The 24,596-nt window shown below is 41.2% G+C and overlaps 1 protein-coding gene and 1 long non-coding RNA gene across 7 annotated transcripts in view; one reads left to right on the top strand and one right to left on the bottom strand.

Annotated features, from left to right (window-relative positions):
• Window positions 1-7,466: 7,466 nt before the first annotated feature.
• LOC122458128 lies at window positions 7,467-10,433 on the bottom strand. Its single transcript, XR_006278009.1, has 2 exons — window positions 9,669-10,433; window positions 7,467-9,138 (listed from the first exon to the last, which is right to left on the bottom strand). It is a non-coding gene; the product is annotated as an uncharacterized LOC122458128 (long non-coding RNA).
• A 1,479-nt stretch (window positions 10,434-11,912) lies between these two features.
• Window positions 11,913-24,596, top strand: part of TAB3 (TGF-beta activated kinase 1 (MAP3K7) binding protein 3) — a 78,893-nt gene continuing 66,209 nt past the window's right edge. For 2 of the 6 annotated variants that reach the window (XM_043505283.1, XM_043505276.1), the window contains exon 1: window positions 12,001-12,288. The gene's annotated coding sequence lies outside the window, so the exon portion shown is untranslated. Of the gene's footprint in view, window positions 12,289-24,596 lie in introns of all 6 variants that reach the window. The other 4 variants (XM_038406062.2, XM_043505306.1, XM_038406042.2 and 1 more) reach the window with 4 other exon arrangements.

Here is a 24,596-nt window from a genome sequence, read left to right as displayed (position 1 = left end):
GAGGTCATCTAATCCAACCCCCTGCTCAAAGCAGGACTAATTCCCAACTAAATCATCCCAGCCAGAGCTTTGTCAAGCCTGACCTTAAACCTCAAAGGAAGGAGATTCCACCACCTCCCTAGGTAATGCATTCCAATCACCACCCTCCTAGTGAAAAAGTTTTTCCTAATATCCAGCCTAAACCTCCCCCACTGCAACTTGAGACCATTACTCCTTGTTCTGTCATCTGCTACCATTAGATTCATCCTCTTTGGAATCCCCTTTCAGGTAGTTTGAAAGCAGCTATCAAACCCCCCCCCCCTCTTCTCTTCTGCAGACTAAGCAATCCCATTTCCCTCAGCCTCTCCAGTCTCCTAATCATTTTTGTTGCCCTTCGCTGGACGCTTTCCAATTTTTCCACATCCTTCTTGTAGTGTGGGGCCCAAAACTGGACACAATACTCCAAGTGAGTATTTCACCAATGTCAAATAGAGGGGAATGATCATGTCCCTTGACCTACTGACAATGCCCCTACTTATACAGCCCAAAATGCCGTTAGCCTTCTCGGCAACAAGGGCACACTGACTCCTATCCAGCTTCTCGTCCGCTATAACCCCTACGTCCTTTTCTGCAGAACTGCTGCCTAGCCATTCGGTCCCTAGGCTGTAGCAATGCATGGAATTCTTCCATCCTAAGTGCAGGACTCTATACTTGTCCTTGTTGAACCTCAACAGATTTCTTTTGGCCCAATCCTCTAATTTGTCTAGGTCCCTCTGTATCCTATCCCTACCCTACTCATCCAGCATATCTACCACTCCACCCAGTTTAGTGTCATCTGCAAGCTTGCTGAGGGTGCAGTCCACGCCATCCTTCAGATCATTAATGAAGCTACTGAACAAAACCGGCCCTAGGACCAACTCTTGGGGCACTCCGCTTGATACCGGCTGCCAACTAGACATGGAGCCATTGATCTCTTCCTGTTGAGCCCGACAATCTACCCAGCTTTCTATCCCCTTAGTACTTATGTAGCTCTGGCTTGATCCATTAATTGCTTTGAAAAATAAGAACCAAGCCCTTAAAATAGCAGCGGAAGTGGAGAGACTTGGGCATGATGTGCTCACAGTGGCCCTGGAGAAGGACGACATAGCACAGCTAGAGCCTGTGCAGCATTTTCACATTCAGATACAGTGAGTTACAGTAATCCGGCCTGGAGGTGACAAATTCATGTATTATTGTGGCCAGGTCTTTGCCAGGGGAAAGGGATGAAGTTTCCAGGTAAGCTAGAACTGAAAGGAGGCATTGTTGGAAACTAACCTTTCCTGCTCATCCAAGCTCAGTGAGAGGGCCTCTCACAGCTTTGATGAATGGAGGTTGAAGCCTTCAGTGTTCAACGTCTTGGCTAGTTATTTGATGTGTTTTTACTTTATGACTACATCATCACTTTGGTTTTGCCTGGATTGAGCTTGAGCCAGCTTCCTTCATTCAAGAGCTGATTTCTTGGAGGCATTATGACATGTTAGTCGAGATGGTGGTTGCATCAGTTGAGAATGAGATATATAGTTAAATAGCAGCAGCATACTGGTGGTGGCTAAGCCTGTGACTTCTCATTATCTCTCCCAGTGCTCTCATGTAGATATTGAGGAGAAGTGGGGACTGTCTGGGTCCCTACATGTGAGGGTTTTTGAAGAAAAGGAGTAGTTACCCATCACCACTATAAGTTCTGCTAGAGAAGAATGAATAGAGCCACTATGTGCTGGCCCATCTATTCCTGCAATGTCATATAGGTGTGTTATTAACACTTTTTGGAATGTATTAAAGGCTGCAAAGAGGTCTGGCAGTATAAGATCTTAGTTCATGGCCATGAGATTATATCTGTGTCCTGCTCTCTACCAATTGTAAGGCATCCAGGATCTTGGCTGACATTACATGTTGTTGGAGTTTGGTGGTTACTGTTTTTTATCAATCATTGCCCAGGAAAAGGAAGTTGGAGATGGGATGGTAGAGATCTTCAGGATCAAGTTTTAGCTTATTATAGATTTAGTTTTAGCTTATTATATTGGGCCTGATACTGGTCTCCTGTGAAAAGGCTGAGTAAATGGCCCTTGCAAAGTGGCTTAGAAGAAAATCTTCCATCTAAGTTAGCAAAATATATGGGGCATGCATGTAGCTGCTCTGCAACCACTATTCCAGGCCATGTACTGTAACAACACCTAAAGGCTCTGTACCTCTTCGGTGGATGGTGAGTGGGTTTTTTTTTTTTTTTTTGGCTGATTGAATCTGCATAGTCTCATGTCCCTCCAACAAACCACTCTTTAGGCCTTCCCTATTAGACTCTAATAGCAATGAAACCACTAGAGTTCGACAGAAATGACTAAAAAACACACATAACTGAATAGAATGAGGGTTTTTTTTCCTTCTGAACCATTGTATAGAATTCTACAGCGGGGTTAAAATTCTCAATTGAATTTGTATAGAATGGTTCAAAAATGTTTTCTGTTAAATTCTATAAGACTTTGCGTAAGATTTTCAACACCTAATCTGAACGTGCATCCGGTTCACAACCTAAGCACTCTGCTCCCAAACCTGCAGTAGACCCACACTGGTTGCACCATACTTTAGGCCCTCCATGCTTGCAGGATGTGTAGGGGAGGGAGAGAAATGATGAGAAACATTTGGTCCTTAGCCAAATAATGTTTCCTTTATTTCTTGTGCAGCACCTTTCTACATGGCCTGAAAAGTTATATTTCTTAAAAGTACTCCAGTTAAGATTAGATTTGTAATGGAATTTCACTTATACAGCTTGTGTGTTTCTGGCAGGTTTGGGTGTTTCTGTCTGAGATTTCTCTCCCCACCAAGCAGACATGATGCTACTGTATATGATGTGTTGATCTGCTGGCTGCCTATTTTCATGCTCACATATTAAAATGGCATTGTGTCTATTCCTAAGCTGTCTAGCCAGTTTGACTAGGTCATAGATGGTAAGTGATGATTAGTTTAGACAGGCAGTCAATACAATTCAGAAAATACGATCTCTTTCAAATGCCTAAACTTTCACATCTCATGAAAAATCTCCTGGGTGGAAAAAGCAGTGTTACCAAGAGAACAACTCAGTCACAACTGAATCCCATTAAAGAAAAAGTAAAAATGACAGTCCGACACTGAATGGATGGCAATCCATCAAAGTCACCTACGATATGTGACTAAGAACAGGGAATGTGATGTTCTTTCATGATGATTTATGAATATATAATACCGTTCATCCATGAGGATTTCAAAAGGCTTTACCAATATATTTTACAAAATTACATATCCATCCATCCAGATATATCTATTTAATCATAAGTCATTTTGCCAGTCTGACTAGGTCAGAGGTGGTGAGATGGATACACACACAACTAATTCCCCCTCCCCACAGATGAAGTACAGCCACCTCTGAGGAAAGGTGGCACCTAATTTTATAGTGCACCATAATACCACACAACAGCATTAGAACAGGAACAGTAGAGTAATATCTCCAATTAAAATTATTGAAACTATAGTGAGAATTCAGAATGACTTTACATGTGTTGGAAGGGCATTTGACCAGGACACCAAAGTTAATGAAAAGTGCAAAAGGGAAGTTTGTCAGTCATATCACACCAAAACCAAACATCTCTCATGCAGGTTAAAGGCAAGCTCCCCCTCTCCCTCCCCCCCCACCAAACAAACCCATAACAAATCCTCAAGCCCACACGTCCTTTTCCCATTCTTATTACAAATACCTGTGAGCCTGAGTATAAAAATGCACTGAGACATAAGCAAGAAGCATGTCTTTTTAGGTTTAGTGGCCCCTTTAAGAACATCGTGACTGCCAGTAGTTCAGACCTCTTCCATACTACCCACCCTGCTCTTATAATCAGAAAATACTCTTTATGCCACCATGCTTCTTATTTTACAGATGTTTCATTGTTTTGATTTGTCAATGTTTCAGCACAAGGTTGTGCTAATGAATATGACTGTAGCAAAATAGCAGCAATAATGCTAGTTAATATCAGTAAAATAAACATGCTTGAATAACTAAGATTTCAGTTTTTCATATGTTTTGGGGGGTATGTATTTGTCTTTAGAGGGGATATATTTCTATAATGCCTCCACCCTTCAACATGTAATGCTAGAAATCTATAAGGAAGCAAAACCTCAAACTATAGACCTAATGAAAAAAATGTAACTGAGAAAATGGGGCCTGGAGCTTTTACAGGCTCTGCATTTTTTTTTTCTTCTGAAACATGAATCAAAGCCCAATTAAAGGGTCATGCTGGCACCACTCTGATGATCTTTGCAGTGTCTCTTTGATAATCTGTGTGAAAAGAATACCTTCAAAACCAGAGCATAGTGCTGTCAATCTTTATTGCCACTCTGGGAAAATTAGTTACAGACCTGAAGAATACCAAGGTAAATCTTGGAATCTTTCCAGTATATATATGCTTGACATTGTGTAGTCCTTTGAGCTGAGGCACAACAGAGATATGGCAAAGATAATTAAGAGTGGTGAATAATCCCACTCATTTACTATGAAATGATATTATGTATTATATTATGTATCCATCTGTAGGGCATATCAAATGCCAGTTGCTTTTGACTTTCAGTATGATGGATGGAGAAGAATCCTGCAGAGGAACAAAACAAAAAAACTAGGTCCAGCGCAAACTTAAGAATCTCTTTCACTTTCTCACAGTTTTCTTGGATCTCTCTACTTCTGTGTTGCTGCGTTTATTCTTCCATGATAGAACCCCTGTGATCTGCATTTTAAAAACAGAACCTCTTTAACCCATGATCACACCTAGACAAGAGAGAAGCTTTTTCTTCAGTGCTCTCAAAGTCACATGTGTTGATTAAAAGTTGAAATGGAAAAATAATTAAGGCATCTGTCTTGGCTGTAATGCTCTTACTTCAAAAGGGAAAGAGGAATACAAACAAAAGTTAAGATTTGACTAAGTCTTTTAGGGAATTTCACTCAAACTTATTGTCTGAATGGTACCAAACACTGTCAGATATTAATAACCAGAAAATATCAACCTCCATGCCAAGTGCACCAGGTGTGGGCAGGCAGGCTCAGCAAGGCTGGATCCAAGTGTGGAGGGATCCAGATGTGGGTTGAGAGGGTTCTGTATTGGGCAATTTGGGTGTGGGCAGCAGAGTGTGGGACCGGGTGTGTGAGGGATCTGGATGCACAGGGGCTTGTTGGGGGCTTGTCATAAACATACAGCTACGGGTTGCATAAAATCCCTCCTTTACCTATAAGGGGTTAAGAAGCTCAAATAACCTGGTTGGCACCTGACCAAAAGGACCAATAAGAAAAGAAAATACTTTCAAATCTGTGCGGGGCAGGGAGATTTTATTTGGGCTCTCTTTGTTGTGCTCTCTCGAGACAGAGAGAAGGACCAGGCTGGGAAAAAACTTCTCCTAAAACCCTACCTGAAATAAGCATCTTAGATTACAAAAATTGTAAGTAAAGCAAGGAAATGCATTAGATTATCTTTTGTTTTAGCTTTGGGTCTTTTGGGTCAAAATGGGTCTTTTGAATTTTCCCTATGACAAGAGGGGGGTTTATTCCTGTTTTTGGAACTTTGAAGTTGAGCCTAGAGGGGAATCCTCTGTGTTTTAAATCTTTTTATTACCCTGTAAAATTACCTTCCATCCTGATTTTACAGAGGTGCTTCTTTTACCTTTTTTTTTTTTTATAATAAAGATCTTCTTTTAAGAACCTGATTGATTTTAGTGCCCTAAAGATAAAAGGTCTGGTCTGTACTTTTATTAAAGGCAATTGATTAGTATATTATTCTCAAACCTCCCGAGGAAAGGGGGTGAAGGGCCTTGGGGGAATATTTTGGGGAAACAGGAACTCCAAGTGGCCCTTTTCCCTGGATGTTTGTCTAAATCACTTGGTGGTGGCAGCAATACCGTCCAAGGACAAAGAAAGGATTTGTGCCTTGGGGAGGTTTTAACCTGGTAGAAATAAGCTTTGGGGTCTTTCATGCAGGTCCCCACATCTGTACCTGAGTTCAAAGTGGAGAGGGAACCCTGATGGCTTGAGTGCAACAGTAATGGGACTCTGCAGGGGGGTCCAGGTGAAGGTAATTGAGTCTCAGCAGTGTGGGGTCTGGGTGTGGGAGGACTCAGTGGGGGGGGTCCAGATGCTAGGGAGTGGGGGCTCAGTGGGGATCCAGGTGCAGCTGGTTAGGGCTCAGTGGGGTAGGGATCTGGGTGTGGCTGGCTCATTGGATTGGTGTAGGGGGAGTGGGGCTCATCAAGAGGGGGGTTCTGAGTGCAGAGGGGTGAGGCTCAGCAGGAGAGTCTGGGTATGACGGCATCTAGATGCATGGTGGTTTGGTGCATGGGGGAGCAGCTCCCTGTACAGGGATCCCTCCCCCTGTAGCTGAAGACCGATGGGTGCAAGAAGCAGGGGAGGGAGGGTACGGAGTTTGCAGAGCTTCCTGCAGCTGGGGGAGAAATCTGGGAGTTGATCTGACCTGGCCCCAGATGCTGTGCAGGGGAAGAGGAAGTCCTGTCCTCCCCGGTACTGCCAGGACTAGCAGTTCAACCTGGGGTAGGGTAGGAGCCACCAGCCGCGTCTTCCCCAGTTCCACCCCTGCCCCACAGTGATTTACCTCTCTGCTAGCTGCCCTGGGCACCTGAAACATACTGCTGGGAAGAGTCGCGTTACCGTTCTTGTGGCTTCCCTTTGCTTCCTCATCAGAAAGTCATTTTTCTGCAGGAAAGCAAAGAAATCTGTGGGGGACATAAATTCTGTGCATGTGCAATGGCGCAGATTTTCCCCAGGAGTAAATACAGAAATCGTTGAGAGAAAATAAAAATGGAATGGTATAATGTCATTTTTATCAACTAACTTTTCTGAGTGTAATTCTAAGACACGGACATGCATGAAATTGCTTTCTTCCAAAATACGAAAATGGGTCTTTCAGACTGCTATTCAGTAAAAGGAAAGGGAAGCAGAACTAACTATATTTTTGTTCTTCTTAAAAATGAAGGGAAAACAGAATTTAAATCCCAACCTGAGGCCTTTCAAAGGCTGGTGATAATTACTGCCATAAGTAATAAACTCACAGGTATTTTCATCTAGAAGGCATGGTTTACTGTAACTAGATTTGCAAAAAGAAAAGGAGTACTTGTGGCACCTTAGAGACTAACAAATTTATTAGAGCATAAGCTTTCGTGAGCTACAGCTCACTCACGAAAGCTTATGCTCTAATAAATTTGTTAGTCTCTAAGGTGCCACAAGTACTCCTTTTCTTTTTGCGAATACAGACTAACACGGCTGCTACTCTGAAACCTGTAACTAGATTTAACAGTCAATTCCATTCTACTTTCAGTTACCTGTTTTAATAGTAAGTATTGATGCCTACTTTTTCAAAGTATAATATATTTTTTTAAATTGTGTGTATATATATACATATACACACACACACACACTCTCACACGCACACATATTTCAGACCATTGTTTAATGCACTAGTACTTAAACAGCTGTTTGAGAAGAACTGGCTGATGACACAATACCAGCTTTCCTTGTTTCCAGCTGCTAAATCACATTAAAAGAAGATAAAATACATATTCAATGCTTTCCTAATATTACTTTTCCATGTAATCAATTGCTGTAGTTGCTACATGAATAGGAAAGGAAATGGTCTGTGTGCTCTTGCATGGAAGAGGACGTGGATCAACAAGACAAACTTTCCTTTTAAGATGTGGTCCACACAGTGTGAACATGTCAGAACCCTTTGGCTAAGTGCCTGAGCAAGGCATGAACCTAATCCTGGCTTTGCTGCTGATTCACTGTGGGACTAATTAACTTGCCTCAGTTTTAACAGGAACCTAAACCCCAGTGGCAGAAAGTGTGAGGCACATGCCAGAGAAGCCAAAAGGATCAGTCCCTACCCCATAGGGCTCACAGTCTGACAAACAAGTGCTATGTATGGATCTATATCAAGAATAAGACAGCGTGGGCTGATGCCCTTTAGAAATTAAACCATATCCTGTATTTCTCTCACAATTGTTCTTTATGTCTTTGGGCCTAGGTGGCCACCACACACCCTGCAATAGCAAGAACCTCATGATGACTCTTTGCCTATGCAGACGCTTTGGCCCCATTACAGCACACAACATAAGTAGGAGGACAAATATTATTACTACAGCTAGAGCCCCATGTTTTCCACAAATGCAAAATAACACTGAATAAGAGATTGTATAAAATGACTTAAAACTCACCCTACAGTAGCAGTTTCTGCAGCTCCTGTCCTGTGGGACTGGGCCTGGCTTCCCATTCTGGGAATTGTGACTTGATGCATGGGGTTGCAGCACTGCTCAGGTTTGGCCCAGCCACCTCTGTCATGCTTGCTCTGCAACAATCCTGTCCCATGGCCTCCCACCCTTGGGGGCAGCACCTGCTTCCCTGCCTCTCCCAGGGTTGGGTTGCCAACAGACCTGTGTTGTAAGGGCCATCTGTAATTTTAATGAAAATTGGCTGCCCAATACTAAATCAGTACAGGACTCCTTTTATCCCATATTTCAACCCGTGCACTAAGTTACAACACCATTCGTAGATGGACCGAGAGTGGACAGCCAAATTTGAGTGGCACCAGCAGCTCTTCAGCTGGAAAGGGTAGAGGAGAGTCCCTTTCCTAAACTCCACATATGCCCTGTGCCTGCCATTCTGGAGGATTTCAAGGTCTTTTCCGACCTTGGTTTCAGTACCATTTCTATAACTGCCACTCAGTCAAAACTCTCACTGGCCTCAGTGGAAGTTTCTCCTGAAAAGAGGGCATTGGGGTTTGTCTCAGGAAGGACTTTGTTCACCTTCAAACTGCATCTGCTCTGGGGTGGAACATGTCAGCCGTTCAGCTACAATACCATATAGTGATTTAGGATGGGATGTGAACGGGAAGCTAATTATGCAATAGCAACTCCAGCAGAGGGGAGGAAGGCGCAGATTTAGGGATTCCAAATGTAATTCTCTATATTGGAATTTGGCCAGGACAGTGCGATGAGGCTCAGTTCCTGCAGCTCTGTATCTATGAGAGAAGCCACCCACGAGAAGAAAGGTCCAGATGCAGCAGCTTGGCTGCCTTGCAATATTAGTGGAAACTTCAGACAGTCCTGGGCCTAAAGAGAAGGAAGTGAAGAGACTATATAAAAATGTCAATAGGAAGAAAAATACAGCTGGGTAAATCCTGTCAGTAGAAAGTTTGGTAAAACCTTTTGTACTTTGTGCTGCCATACATTCACTGATGAATTCATTATAGGAAACTTGTAGGAGAAAAACATACAAATTAAAGGTCTGACAAATATTAGCAAATTCTTTGTCTCTTCAAACGCTGAAAGAGACAGAATTGCAGTGTGAAATTGCAGCTGTTTACCACACAGTTAAACACAGCCTTAGCTGGAAGAGCATGGACTATGCCAATAAGCTTGCTAGCGAAATATTTTTGGGATGCCAATGTTAACAAATTGTCTTGTGGAAGAACCAAGGCAGAGCTATTAGTGACTAATGTTTTGGTCCCAAAGTCTGTGAGGGATTGTTTATGAGATTTATTACCCTCACTACCAAAACAGCCTGTGTATTTTGCCATAGCAACTGACACTTCAAGTAAAGAGATCAGAAAGATGTTTCTGATGTGCTTGCAATACTTTACCATATCACATGGTGTTCAGTCAAGTTGCTCAATTTTTATGAAGACTATGATGAATCTGCAAGAGGCATTCATTGTGTTATAAAGACTAGCCTAGATAAACACCAGCTTAACATTAATTGTATTACTGCATACTCTGATGATAATGCAAATATGAACTATGGTAAACACAACTTGGTATACCAGTTGTTACGTGCTGAAAATTATTGCATTCTGAGATGAACTTCCCCATACACACAGCCCACAATATTTGCAAATGTGAGTGGTTGGCTATCAGTTGACACAAAAATGATTTTATTGAAAATTTATAATCATTTTTTGGTCCCCACAAAACTCAAAGAATTCAGGTTTTTTTCTTTGTTGAAATTGAATGGAAAGAAGTACGGTGATATGTGAATAGAAGTTGGCTAACCCTTAACCCAGCAGTCAACTGACTTTTGAGAAACTGGCAAGCAACTGAAGCCAACCTCAAGTCACTAGGGGAATCTTGCCCAGTAGCTTAAAAGAAAATGTTCACCAACGATGGTGAGTATTCCTGCATTATAGACATTTACATGTTTTTTTCACAATTTGGCTTGTGTCTTCAACTCAGTTGAAGAAATCAAATCTATGCATTACTGATGTGTATATAGATGTGCCATGTTAAGATGAAGATGCCGAACCTAAAGAGGACTGGTTTTGTTTTTTTTTTTTAATTCAAAGCCAAACAACTGATGGAAAAACTACTACCACAACAAAAAGTGAAGGTAAAGCAAGACTTCGTTAAATTTTATGACTTAGCGTCTCTTCCAACATCATAATGATGAAGGTATTGGCCTCTATAAGAAGTTTTGTTTATCAAACCTTGAATTGTAACAGAAGCACTCAGAATGAATGAAATCATTAACATGGATCAGCTCTATAAGGAATTCTGCAACAATCAAGATACGATTGAAACATCAAAACCGGACATTTTCAAACCTGCAAGTGAAAACTTAAAAGTGTGGGAAAAAAAATCTGAAAAACTTGTTCTAAATTGTGCCCTCTGCACTTAGCACACCAGGCTAAAACACAGTTGTAGAGAGGATTTCTTCCTTCAATGAGGTATAAATGGTCCAACAAATGGAATAGATGCAGGATAGATTTAATTAAAAGCAAGCTCAAAATTTGCACAAACAGCAGTTCACCCGCCAAGAGTTCCTTTCCAGATCCACACACCAGGGCCAGAAGGTGCCGCGGGCAGCAGCAAGTGATGGCCCTCCTCAACGTCGGTGAGTTCACCTTACAAACGGGGGCTTGTCTTCCTCTGCGACGCTACAGCGGCACAGCTGTGCCGCTGAAGTGCTTTAGTGAAGACGCTACTACGGGGACGGGAGATCGCCTCCGTCAGTGTAGTTAATCCCCCAGAGGCGGGAGCTGGATCAGCGGCAGAAGCTCTGCCATTGACGTAGCGCTGTCCACATGGTGCGTGTGGTCGGTTATAACGGCGTCCCCCAGCGGTACGGGGTTTTCACACCCCCGAGTGAGGTATCAGAGCAGCAGCCGTGTTAGTCTGTATTCGCAAAAAGAAAAGGGGTACTTGTGGCACCTTAGAGACTAACAAATTTATTAGAGCATAAGCTTTCGTGAGCTACAGCTCACTTCACCGGATGCATTTGTATTTTCCACCAAATGCATCCGATGAAGTGAGCTGTAGCTCACGAAAGCTTATGCTCAAATAAATGCGTTAGTCTCTAAGGTGCCACAAGTCCTCCTTTTCTTTCTGAGTGAGGTAGTTACACCCCCACAGGTCTGGAGGCCAGTCCCGGCCCATATGCAAACGAGACCCCCCCCTCCCGTTTCATGGGTCCCCATCCCAACCCAGCCCTATCACCACAGCTCCGCCAAGGTGGGGCTGCTTCAGCGGGCGCTGTGGCTCACACCCAAGGGAAGGGAGCTGGCGCCCCTTCTCCCCCCGCAGGAAATGGAACAAACCCGGCACGTCCCCCCCGGGCTCTGCAGGGCCGGCTCCACGCGGGAGCCCCAGCTTCCGCTGAGCGAGGCCTGACCAGCGGCTTCGCTCTCGCGTGATTTGCTCGGACCGGGCTGCGGCCGCCGTCACGGCGCGCGGCGGGAACGCGCCGGCTCCTCCCCCGCTCTTGGCCCAACGCTCTAACCTCGCCGCGCCGCGCCGCGCCGCGCGCCGCCAAACGCGCGCGAGCCCGGCCAGCCCCGGCCCCACCCCTCACATCTTCAATTATTCGCGCCGCGCGCCGGCGCGAGCCCTTTTCTCGTCAGGTCTCGCGATATCTGGGCTGGCTGGCGGCCCACCGGCCTGGGCGGCGCCATGTTAGCGCCTGGGTAGAGCGGGCCGGGCCCGGCCCCTCCCCTTATCGCCAGGCCGGCGGCCCGGATCCCGGAAGCGCTTTACGGCCGCGCCCAGCGCTCCTCAGCGCCCCCCCACCCCGCCCCCTGTTCTGAGCTCGCGCTGCCCGGAGACTAGTTTTCCCAGCCCCCCCCCCCCGCCGCCTCCGCGAGCGGACAGGGGGGACCCGCCCCCGCCAGACCCAGGAGGAGGGGGGTGTCCCGGCAGCCCCCGCCCCTCTCCCGCGTAGAGCGAGGGGGAGCCGGGCATGCTGCCGCCGCCGCCGCCCCCCAGCGCACGGTAAGGGGCTGGGCCGGCGGGGCGGGGGTGTTCCGGGTGCGAAGGGGGGCGAGGACATCGGTGCCCCGGGGCTGGGGAATCGGGGGCTGGGCTGCGGTGACTGTTCCTTGTAGGCTCCGCGCCGGGGGACCCACCGCTCCTCTGACGGGCTGGGGAGGGGGGGCGACGGGTGTGTGGTGCCTCCTCCCGCCCCCCAACCCGCTCCCCCCCCCACACTCTGGACAGCAAAACTTTGGCTCTGTGTGTTTGGAGGCGGCGTGGGGGTTGCCTGGGGATGCCGCGCGGGTCTGGGACTGGGAGGTGGCGTCTTGCGTGGGGCCACAACTATTGTCTGGCTGTTTCTGGTGTAAGTCATTGCAGGTGGGAGAGTTGCCACCGCCTCTTTCCACTCCTCGGCATGCTGAGTCTGCAGCCTGCTGCTGTTGTGGTTTTGGCTCTGGTCATAGAGGAGGTAACAATGGCCTGGTTGTGCTCTGGCCGGACTCCTCTCTCCGGGCTAGACTTGAGCTCCTGTGTGTTGTGTTCTGTAGTCGGCCACACACATCAGACTCTCCTTACAGTGTGTATGATAAACCCATTGTTTCATGTTCTCTGTGTGTGTGTGTGTATAAATCTCTCCTCTGTTTTTTCCACCAAATGCATCCGATGAAGTGAGCTGTAGCTCACGAAAGCTTATGCTCTAATAAATTTGTTAGTCTCTAAGGTGCCACAAGTACTCCTTTTCTTTTTGCGAATGCAGACTAACACGGCTGCTACTCTGAAACACATCAGAGAGGCAGGCAGCCCCTAATTACGCCTAAGAGAGATGCTTTGCGGCTGTTTTGAAATTGCTGTTTGACAGTATGTTTATACCCCTTTAGACATGACTTACAATCCTACATCAGCTTCCCCCCTCCGTCTAAGATTTTTTCCCCTTTTTTGCTCTCGTTAAATATGCCCCAAGAAAGATTGTATTTTCAAGTTTCAGAAACATTCTGTATGGTTTCTTTATCTCTGGAAAAGTGACATGGCCTAGATGTGCCAAGTTGAAAAGTGGTTTTTAATAAAGTAAAGCAAGACACTGTACTAATGTTTTTGTAAGCCTACGTAAAAACGTTTAGGAAGATTGTGTTCAATTATATTGTCAGTTAACATCATTTGCTATTGATCATATATCCTGTTTTAAACTGATGAATCATTTAAAAATGGTAGTTGCTTTTCTAATGATTACAGTAGGCTATGCAGTGAATGTTGGTTGCTGAAGCCTTGTCAGCATGATTTTCTACAATGACTTTTTCATTTTTCATTTTACATAAACATTAATAGGCTAAATCTCACTGCTTATTTATCAACTATCAGTAGAGAATCTTCATGTTTTTAGCTCTGGCATACAGTACTACCAAAAAAAAAAGTATGAATTGTCAGTTGGTAGATTGGTAGCCTAGAACTGGTATATATGAGCAGTTTAACAGTATTTTTTAAATGAAACACTCTTACAAGGCAAAACATGCCTTTTTTAAAAGGAGTTTCATTTTGATACTTACAGTAGAATAACATAAAAAGCTTTTTTTTTTTTTAGTAAAACTCCTGAGGTTTATGATTGCAAAGCTTCTGTTCATTTTATAAAACAAGTTATAAATGTGGTAGTAAAATGGTGTTTGTATTTCATGTTTTAAGTATCTATATTATAAAGTGGAATTATGGCTCTTAATTGTAAAATAAAAATTCTCCCTCTCTCCTGTTCATGTCATTTTATACTCTGCAGGTTAAGTTGTGAATTGAACTCGTGATAGTGAGGTTGCAGGCATGGCATACTACTATTCTGTCTGCTGTGTATTACCAAGGGATCTTTTCTGCCTTCTATAATAGTGGTGTGGCTGATAAGAAAAAATAACTATTGACTTGACTGAAGCTGTGTCATGACTGCAGAGTGAGAATGGCCACAGTGAAATGTCACACAGCCTAACTCAGCTACCGTGGTAAGTCGACCTATGCTGTACAACTCCAGCTACGTGAATAACTTAGCTGGAGTTGACGTATCTTAGGTCGAGTTACCGTGGGGTCTACACCTTGGCAGGGTTGGTGGGAGAAACTCTCTCATTGACTTACTTTACTCTTCTCATTCGGGGTAGAGTTCAAGGGTCGACTGGAGAGCGATCTGCTGTTGACCGGTGCTTCACTAGACCTGCTAAATCGACCGCCGGTGGATCAATTTCAGAGTGTCAATCCCTGCTGTTGTGTAGATGTAGTCTTATTGTATTAGCAGCTGAGAGTTGTTAACTGGAGCCTATGCCCCTATCAGGCCAGTCAGCTTGAGCTAATTTTTTTTTGTGTGGTTGGGACTTGAGGTAGGGGAAACACGCAAGTTACAACTCAAGTTAACTCTGCAGTGAAGACAAGCCCTGAGACTACTGGTTTGCAAATAAGATGAAAAAGATGCTGAAGGAACTCTTGAAGTAGGTGACATTGAAAAGTCTTGATAGCTTAAATTGTATAGCTAAAAGCGATTTTATTAAACTAACACTTCGTCTTAGGTGTTGATAAACTTGTTCATGCTTATTGATCTAGAACAGTTTTTCCCAAACTTGGGACGATGCTTGTTCAGGGAAAGCCCCTGGTGGGCCGGGCCGGGCCGGGCCGGTTTGTTTACCTGCCGCGTCCGCAGGTTTGGCCCATCGCGGCTCCCACTGTTCACTGCTCCAGGCCAATGGGGGCTGCAGGAAGCGGCGGCCGGTACGTCCCTCAGCCCACGCCGCTTCCCACATCCTCCATTGGCCTGCAGTGGCGAACCGCAGCTATTGGGAGCCACGATCGGCTGAACCTACGCACGCAACAGGTAAACAAACCGGCCAGGCCCGTGAGGGGCTTTCCCTGAACAAGCGGCTTCCCAAGTTTGGGAAAAACTGATCTAGAAAGTCTCCTAAAAAGCAGGTTTCTTAGTTTAGCTGAACTGTAACAAAACAACTTCATATTGGGATATTTTATCACAGGTGGTCTTGGTGAAGAATTTTCAATATCCAAGAAAAGTAGCATGTTATAATGGTAGAAGGTATTAGAGAAATTATTAATCACGACAGGTTCAGATATGTTTTTGATTCAGGCTGGTAATTTACTGGACATGATGCAGGACTTAACAGGTGAAGTTCTATAGCCTGTGTTATACAGGAGGCCATATATAGGTCATCATAATGGTCTCTTTTGGCCTAAAAATCTATCAATATTAAGTTGAAATGTGCATAGAAAGTAATTTTATTGCCTCAGTTGTTTTTTTTTCAAGCTTAAAACACAGTTCTAATCTGAAAAGCAATTCTGTAAAAATAGCAAGTAGTGTTTTGTTTGTCTGTGATTCTGTATCATATTTTCTCGGTTTACAAGTAACAATTTTTTCCTAAACTGAAACTTGTCTTGAAATCTGGCAAGATTCCTTTCTTGCTTTTGCATTATCATACTTAATAAAGATACTGCAGGCCAAATGTTATTTTCAATATTGCCTCTGCTAACCCTGTAGCTTTAAGTGGACTTGCTTAGGATGTAACTGAGGGCCTTGATTTCAAGACAGCTGCCCCAATCCTGCAAAGATTTACGCTAGTACTTAACTTGAAGTAGGTTGAGTAGCCCCATTATTGTCTGGCCTGCAGAAACTATATTTCTGGTGGTGGTACACCATCCAGACACAAACCAGTCAGGTTTTTGAGTCCTGTAGTGTGTTGTTAGGGCTTGTCAATGTCACTTTATGCCCACTTTGATATGGAAACACAATAAATAATAAACATGAACCTCCTAAAGCCATTTTTACTGAGAAGTAGTTCAGAATAAAATGTGTACTTGTAACCTTTGTATCTCTAAGTTGGGTAACATGTTTTTAAAAATGTTTTTACTTTTACAGCAACAGTTCCATAACAGCCAACAATCAAACACTAACTCAATGTTTGTTATGCTTAGTAGATTTTTTTTAAATATAAAACCTGAAAAGTTTTAGTGAATGTCCAGAACAAATGAATATAATACAGTTCCAAATTTAATAACACTTGGGTATGTTAAATGTGTTGGGTACACTTTCTCATGCTGTACTATAGTTGAGTCTAATGACCTTTTTACTTTAGAAACATCTTTCTGACAATGTAAGATGAGCTTTAATTAATAATAATAATCTGGAATAATTTCTTGTTGTAGTTGAACTAGGTAATGTGTCCAACTTTAATATATCAAGAAAGACATTGATTTTTGTCAAATAATCCAATAAAACATACATCCTATGAGAATAAAACCTATGGAGGGGTTTCCTTTTTGTGTATCAGAGCCTCCATATTATTTTTTTCTTGAGCACCTTTTGAACTTTTCATTGGGGGTAATGACCCAAACGTAGAAAACAAAAATGCCTGCCAATTTTTGTGGTTTTGCAATTATATTTTCTTCTCCCACTTTGGTGTGTGGAAGGCTCACAAAAACCAAATGGGCAAATTATACAGCAGAAGCAGTAAAGCTGCCTAGCACAGTATAACCAAACTAATATTGGGTGTTTATTTTCAGCAACAAACAGTAGCGAAAAATCATAGGTTAGTAACTTCTTTTCAGTAGAAGGTGCCTTTTTAATGGCTGTGTAGTATACATCTTCTGCATGCTCCACATTTTAAAAATAATATATATTTTGTGCTATCTTGTCTATATAAAGAATGTGGGAAATGAGGCTTTCTTGTGAAAGACTGATGAGACCCATTTTGCTGAAGTTGCATACAAATAGATGCAATTCATATGTGTGAGGGATTACATTTCTCTCGGAGCCTGGGGCAGAAATTTATTTGACTGTCCGAAGTGCTGTGTCAAAATTATTTTCAGAACAAGATCCTCAATAGATTCTACTGAACCTCAGATAATTTATTTAAAGCAGGTCTTGCAAAGGAGAGCAAATGCTGAAGATGCCAGCAACTGTCTGCAAATTTGTCACATAGATGTCCTAAATTGAACAAATTCTGGCCTGACATACATGCAGAAACCTCTGTGGTATTGAATGTCCTGTTCTGTCTGCTTATTCTTCATGAAGTAGATATCTTGGCTGTAACCTCATTCTAGTATCAATCAATTCTTAGAAGATGTTTCAGAGTAGCAGCCGTGTTAGTCTGTATTCTCAAAAAAGAAAAGGAGTACTTGTGGCACCTTAGAGACTAACAAATTTATTTGAGCATAAGCTTTCGTGAGCTACAGCTTATGCTCAAATATGCCACAAGTACTCCTTTTCTTTTTTACTTAGAAGATGGGGCTCTGATATTGACATTTTAATGCAGTGGCTCTCAATCTTTCTAGACTACTGTACCCCATTCAGGAGTCTGTGTCTTGCGTACCCCCAAGTTACACCTCACTTAAAAACTACTTGCTTACAAAATCAGACATAAAAATACAAAAGTATCACAGAATGACTGTTACTGAAAAATTGCTTACTTATTTTTACCATATAATTATAAAATAAATCAATTGGTATATAAATATTGTACTTGCATTTCAGTGTGTAGTATATAGAGCAGTATAAGCAAGTGATTGTATGAAATTTTAGTTTGTACTGGATTTGCTATTCTTTTTATGTACCTGTTTTAAAACTAAGCAAATATGTAGATGAGTTGATGTACCCCCTGGAAGACTTCTGAGAACCCCCAAGGGTACATGTACTTCTGGTTGAGAACCACTGTTTTAATGTATACCAGGCACTTTGATTTCAGAAGTTTGCCACTGATGCAGCTTTCATTTTAGTGGGGTAAAAAACTGAAAGAAATATGCTAAAGTTGAAGAGCACGTAGATATGGTGGATGAAGAAGAAATATATGATGCTGGTATAGGCATTATAATCCAATATTTTTGGAACACCGAGTCTTTAATGTTTTACCTTTTTCTTTTTCTCTCAATCTTGTTCATTGATCCTATCCCCTCTTCTACATATATTCAGGGTGAAAGTAACTTAAAGGACTTACCAGTATGCCGGAGTTCTGAGTGGGGGCGTGGTCTCAACAGGAAGAGGGGCTTTGGCTGGGAGCCCTGGGGCCTTTAAATCATCACTGGGGAAGCCCGTCCAGCACAGCGTACTGGCTCTTGCCAGTACACCAGACCGGCTTATTTTCACTTCTGCATGTATTAGACCTGATAGATCCCACTATATATGTCTGCTCTTCATTTTACTGAATGTTTTAATTGACCCAGATCCAATTGGTGAGCAGACTTTTTCCAAAATTTAAAACAAGTTTTAAAAAAACGATAGAATTAGCGCAGTAAAGTTCAATTGCTTGCAAATATAATTTGCACAGTAAGTAGACTTTATAAAGTTGGGTCAAGTTCTACCCAATAAATTGATCCAACAAGCTGGGATTTTTTTTTATTTTCCCCCTGTGAACTGTCTTACAATGACCAACGTAACACTGTAATCATAGCTCAGTAGTTTGACAGTATAGTATAAAAATGGAAGATTGGTTGTCTGACTGGATGAGAAGATTCTTAGAGCACTTTATTAAAATCCTGAATTGTGATTGTTGTGGACTTCTTGAAGTCCACCCTAGAGATTGCTGTCCATATTCTCAGTTGCTGTAGGGATTAGATGCCTGGAAAGTGGCAGTAGACCGTTGACAGGAAAGCACCAAAAAAATCACAAACTTTTTTCTTTTTATGAATACCATCCAGGAAAAAACTCTTGCAGCAATTTTTTATATCCTTTCTATATTTTTTGCACTTCCCCTCCTGTTAAAATAAACACAAGTGCTTCAATCTCCCTGTCTTTGTCTCTAAACCACTTTAAGTGTTTATTCTTTCTTTGCTTTGAATATTTTGTTTCCCAGCCATTACGAGTGTTGAGGCATGTCCTAGAGGCAGAGCTTTTATCAGTCCAGATAAAATGCTGTGAAAAAACTGGCTCGCTCCATTTGTTTTATTTTTCATTTTTTTTATAATATGTGATCTAGGAAAAAACATGAAAACTGTAAAATATGTGGATTTGTTTTCATTATGCTAGGAAATATAAATTCCCAATAGTATGAACATGTATTAAAAAGAAACTTCTGGTCATTTCCCTTTTTTGTATGGTGGTTGTGATAAATGTGTTAGCTGAGTGGCAGACACCACTGAGTTGGTCAACTTAATGTATCCTTTTTACACACATGCACATCATACATCATTTAAAGGCTTATTGTGTCTTCTTCAAGATGAGGTGTGATGTGGAGCAGTCAAATGGTGCCGTTATAGAAATAGGGATAACCAACGATACTATCAACACATTAAAATGACTACTTTGGAATATTTGCTTTCAAGACATAAAGTTGGATTTTTGTGGTCTCAGAGGATCACAACAACTATCTGGTAAAACAAAATATGATGCATTTCAGTGATACCTATACAAACTTAATAGGGCTGGTGATATTTCTAGTCTTCATCCTTATCATAACTAGGGCCCTACCAAATTTATGACCGTGAAATCTGATCTCTCCCCATGAAATCTAGTCTTTTTTTGTGTGCTTTTATCCTATACTATACAGATTTCATGGGGACTAGTGTTTCTCAAATTGGGGTTCCTGACCCAAAAGGAGTTGCAGGGGGTCACAAAGTTATTTTGGGGGGGTTGCGGTATTGCGACTCGTACTTCTGCGCCCCGCCAGCAGCAACGCAGAAGTAAGGGTGGCAATATCATACATCCTTACTTCTGCACTGCTGCCTTTGGAGCTGGGCGACCAGAGAGCGGGCAGCAGCGCAGAAGTAAGGATGTCAATACCATACTTTTCCATCCTTATTTCTGTATTGGTGCTGGCGGTGGCTCTGCCTTCAGAGCTGGGCTCCCAGCAGCGTGGATTTGATGTAAATCAAATTGATTTAAATTACTAGTCAGGAAGACTCGATTTAATCATGGATTTCTACATAAAAGTGCATTCTTGTTGGTTGCTATAACCTTAATACATATTCTTCATATGTATTGGATGTAGGTTTCATTTTTAGAAGGTACATACTATACATTTTTAAAGTGATTTATTTTGAAAACTTTTCAGATTAGTTTTACAGCTATATCAGAAAATGAATGATTGTTTGGTTATTTCATTTACCAAAGGTAACTGAAGCAGATATTTGTGAAGTCATTATAAAGAGAAAAAAAAAAGTAGAACACCTCTGTAAAATCAGGATGGAAGGTAATTTTACAGATTCAGTAATAAGATTGAATAATAAGATTCAAAACACAGAGCATTCTTCTCTAGGAAAAACTTTAAAGTTACAAAAAACAGGGATAAACCTCTCTCTTAGCACAGGGAAAATTCACAAGCTAAAACAAAAGATACTCAACGCATTTCCTTTCTATTACTTACTATTTCTGTAAGTTAGATGCATCATTCAGTAGGAGCTAGATTACTTGCTTGGTCTCTTTGTCTCAGAGAGAGAACACACACAGAGACAAAGCAAAAACCTCCCCCCCCCCAGATTTGAAAGTATCTTCTCCCCATATTGGTCCTTTTGGTCAGGTGCCAATCAGATTATCTGAACTTTTTAACCCCTTACAGGTAAAGGAGAGATTTTATGCTACCCTTAGCTGTATCTTTATGACAAGGTTAATCATTAATATTTGGAGGATTTTCTTGCCATGCTGTATTAGGAGGAGAACATCACTAGACAGGCATTTAAATTGTTTTATTTAACTAAAACAACAACGTTATGTATTCTGGATTTTTTTTCTTCAACAGCAAACATACAAGATTTTAAAAAAACAAGCATATGAATTTTTAAATTAAACATTCAAGTTTTTTAAAATCAGGTTTGTTTTTGTTACAGTTGTTTTTAACTAAAATAGTTACATGAAATATTTTTAAAAAACCACAAAAATTAAATCGACTACTTCAGCCAGGTCAACATGAGAAACTTAAAATATTGGCTTCTGCAGCTAACTCAGTCGTTTTCACCTTCATTTTCCTGTTTGTTCATAATCTGGAAAAGAAAAACAAGCTTCCATGCTTTTTTCAGATCCCAAACAATTTCCCAATTTGGAATGAATTAGTCCAAAGGAAGAAAATATTCTTTATACACTGGCAGAAGAAACTATTGCTGTTAAAAGAGAGAGTATCACTTCAACAGTCTCTGAATCCAAGTGCTTAAGTGACTTCCACTTGTTCACTGGTGTGACTTTCTTTAAAATATCATCAGCAAACACACATTTCTTGAATGGTTCACCCTTAGCTCTGAAGTTTATTATAGTTGGCATTATGAAGGGATGATTACTGGATGTCCATGTCATAGCCAACTCCTCCTCTTCAGCAGTTAAGGTTTGACCCTGGTACCTAGTATTGAAAATATTTTCAAGAAAATGAGCTAAAGATAGTGTTTGTCCCTCTTTTTTTTTTTTTTTAATGCTTGTAATTTAACTCTGTCATTGCGTTTTTTTTAAGCTCTCAGTTCCTTGCAAATTTCAACAGCGTCAGCAATAAAACGGCTATCTCCCTGCATTTTGTTCAAGGCTACAGAAATAGGCTTCAGGGTACTCAGCATGTGTTTAACATGTCTCTTAAGCCCAATGTTGAGAACTTTGGCTGTGACAGTGCCATCTGTTTTTTCACAATTTTGTTCCCAAACTGTCATCAGATTAGGCCACCTCTTGATATAGTGCTCAAAACAGTCCACTACTGAGTTCCATTGCACATCTAGTGGGAGAGTTAGCTTGTTTCCTCCCGCTTTTTTCAGAGCAGCTGCTGCAAAGTGGTTGTTACGGAAGTATTTTGCAATTTCAACAACATTAGCCTTTATTTCTGAAAAACTGAAGTCTTTGGCTAGGAGGCGCATCAAATGAGCACTGCAGCTGTATGTTGTTAGCTTGGGACTCTTTTCACTCTCTTCTAAATAATTTCTTCTCATCTTGAATACATTTACAGCGTTGTCTGTGACCAAGCTGCATACTAGACATTTGAATTTTTTTTCAGTTTGTTATAGCTTTTACTGGTACTTCTTGTAAGTATTCAGCTATGTGCGCATTTCCTGATGTATCAGTTGTTTCTGTAAGGAAGACATTCCCTTCTTCTGTTGTCACACAAACACATATGACAGGATCATTGTGGATATTGCTCCACCCATCAAGACTTAGGTTAACAATTTCACCCTCTAGACCTTTTGCACACTGCTTAATTTCTCTTTCATACACTTTATCCAGCAATTTGCCTGCGACATCTGTTCTGTTGGGAGGACTGTATCCTGTATCAATGACTGAACCATGTTAATGAAATGTGGGTTCTCAATCATACGGAAGGGAGAGTTTATTACATAAACAAACCAGGCAATTTTTTCATCAATTACCTCTTTTTGTAATCTTCTGGTTCTTATCACAAACTTATTTATAGTTGTTTCTGGATGATGGGGATTTTTTTTTTTTTTTTGCTACAAGTGATACACTATGGCTGTGACATACATGATATGACTGAAACACTATCATTGGCAGATAACTCTGACACTATAGAAAATGTTGGTAATCTTGAAAGTGGATAGTCTTCAGGAGAATCCATCGTCAACATGCAGGATACTGAACAAAATAAGTCAATGCAGTTATTTAATTATTATTACCTTACTGCTCACTTAATATTACTCATTGCATTCACGGACACTCAGTAATACTTTAAAGGTGAAATTGTAAAAGGAAGATCTGCCTATTTCAGCTGTTTGTTTTTTATCCCAACTGTATCTAAAATGATAGTACAATAGAGTAACAACTATATTTTTTGCTCAAACATGAGAATTCAAGAATAGTCCACAGGGAAGATAGGCAGTCCTTAAGAAAGAAGTATGAAATAAAAAAGTTTACCAACCTGAAGATCCTGCATGTTCAGACATGTTTCTTTCATCCTCTTCAACACAGCTTCCTCCTGAGAAGGAACACTTCTCATGATGTTGTTTCATTTAGGCAACCAGGCCTTGCATTTTGCATGCATCTTTGTCTTACCCACAGGTAGAGGAACTTCATTAAAATATTCCCAAACTGGATCTCTTTTACAGCCTGCTGCCATACGTTTTCCCTTCTAGTGAGAGAATGGTATGGTAGATCTCAAATCAATGAAAGCTTCACTCAGAAAGACCAAGACTTCTGGAATATGCTGCTCAAAACCATTCTGCCATTCTCTCCGGACTTCTTCTCTTTGTCCAGATCTGTTCCGTCCCCAACAATCTTCTATTCATTTTTGAAACTTTGTACTTTTAGAGAGAGATAAGGGATTGATTCTGTGTACACACATTTTCAGAGGGACAGTAGGGTTGAGGTCTGTTATTTCTCATGTGTATATATATTTTTTTAAAAAACATTTTTGCTGTTAACAAGCATGTTATCTCTGGAGACACAAATCCATAGTTTCAGAACTTCAAAACTAAGCATCTTGGATGTTATCTTCTAGACTGAGCACTGAGTCCCATTGGGTAGATAGAAAGATTAACCTAAATAATCTATACAGAAGCCCTGGAACCCCATCAAATTGGGTCCCTAATCCATGAACTATTGGAACTCATTTACAAAACTTTTCTTAAACATTTATATGAATATATTGTTTCATACTATAGAATTAGAATTTATAATCCGACTTCCATGATGATACATTATAACTCAAAGATATATCAATTAAAACTATCTTTAGTTTTATTGATAGGTTTTTTCCTCAAAAAGCGTTTTATCAAAAAAATCCAATTTAAATTAAAAAATCCGATTTACTTTAATTTTTTTTTTTTAAATATCATTGATTTTTATTCACCCTGCTCTATTCAGAAAATGAGAACTTGTGTGGAAGGAGAATATTTGGACTTACTAAGACTTTTCCCCCCCACACTCCTGGGCCTTTTGTATTATAGAAGTGACTTCATAACATTTTATGTCCTATATCAGTACTTGGGACCCTTAGTCATATGCTGCATATAAGACCCAGCTTTTATGGCAACATCTCTCTGTGTGCATGAGAGCAGCACTGAATTGTGGCATAATTAAGTAGTAATTAAATTTTCAGCTGTACTGAAATATTAATAAAATACTTGAAGGTGGAAGTTAGTCTGGAAAGTGTATTTTACTGATCACTTGGCTAATGAAATTTGCAATTTCATATTTGATAGTCTGCATATATTAATTGTCTGATATACTGGTGGTGGTTGCAGTATTAACAGTAAACAAGTACTGTACAAAATTGAGTTATAATATTTTCAGTAAGCGTGTTGAAGATAGTTTTATAGAGAATATTATTGAAAGATGTTACTGCAATTCATTACTGGTATTTAGACAAGGTTTCTAGACATGTAATTTTAAATTTATTAACAAATGGGAAGTTGATGGAGTTATGAGAAGCATAATAGGGAAATGTTTA

The sequence above is a fragment of the Dermochelys coriacea genome, chromosome 1 (assembly GCF_009764565.3).
Source record: "Dermochelys coriacea isolate rDerCor1 chromosome 1, rDerCor1.pri.v4, whole genome shotgun sequence".
In the NCBI taxonomy this organism is placed as follows: domain Eukaryota; kingdom Metazoa; phylum Chordata; order Testudines; family Dermochelyidae; genus Dermochelys; species Dermochelys coriacea.
Note: the sequence above shows the minus strand (reverse complement) of the source record. Positions and strands in the feature narration are given on the sequence as shown.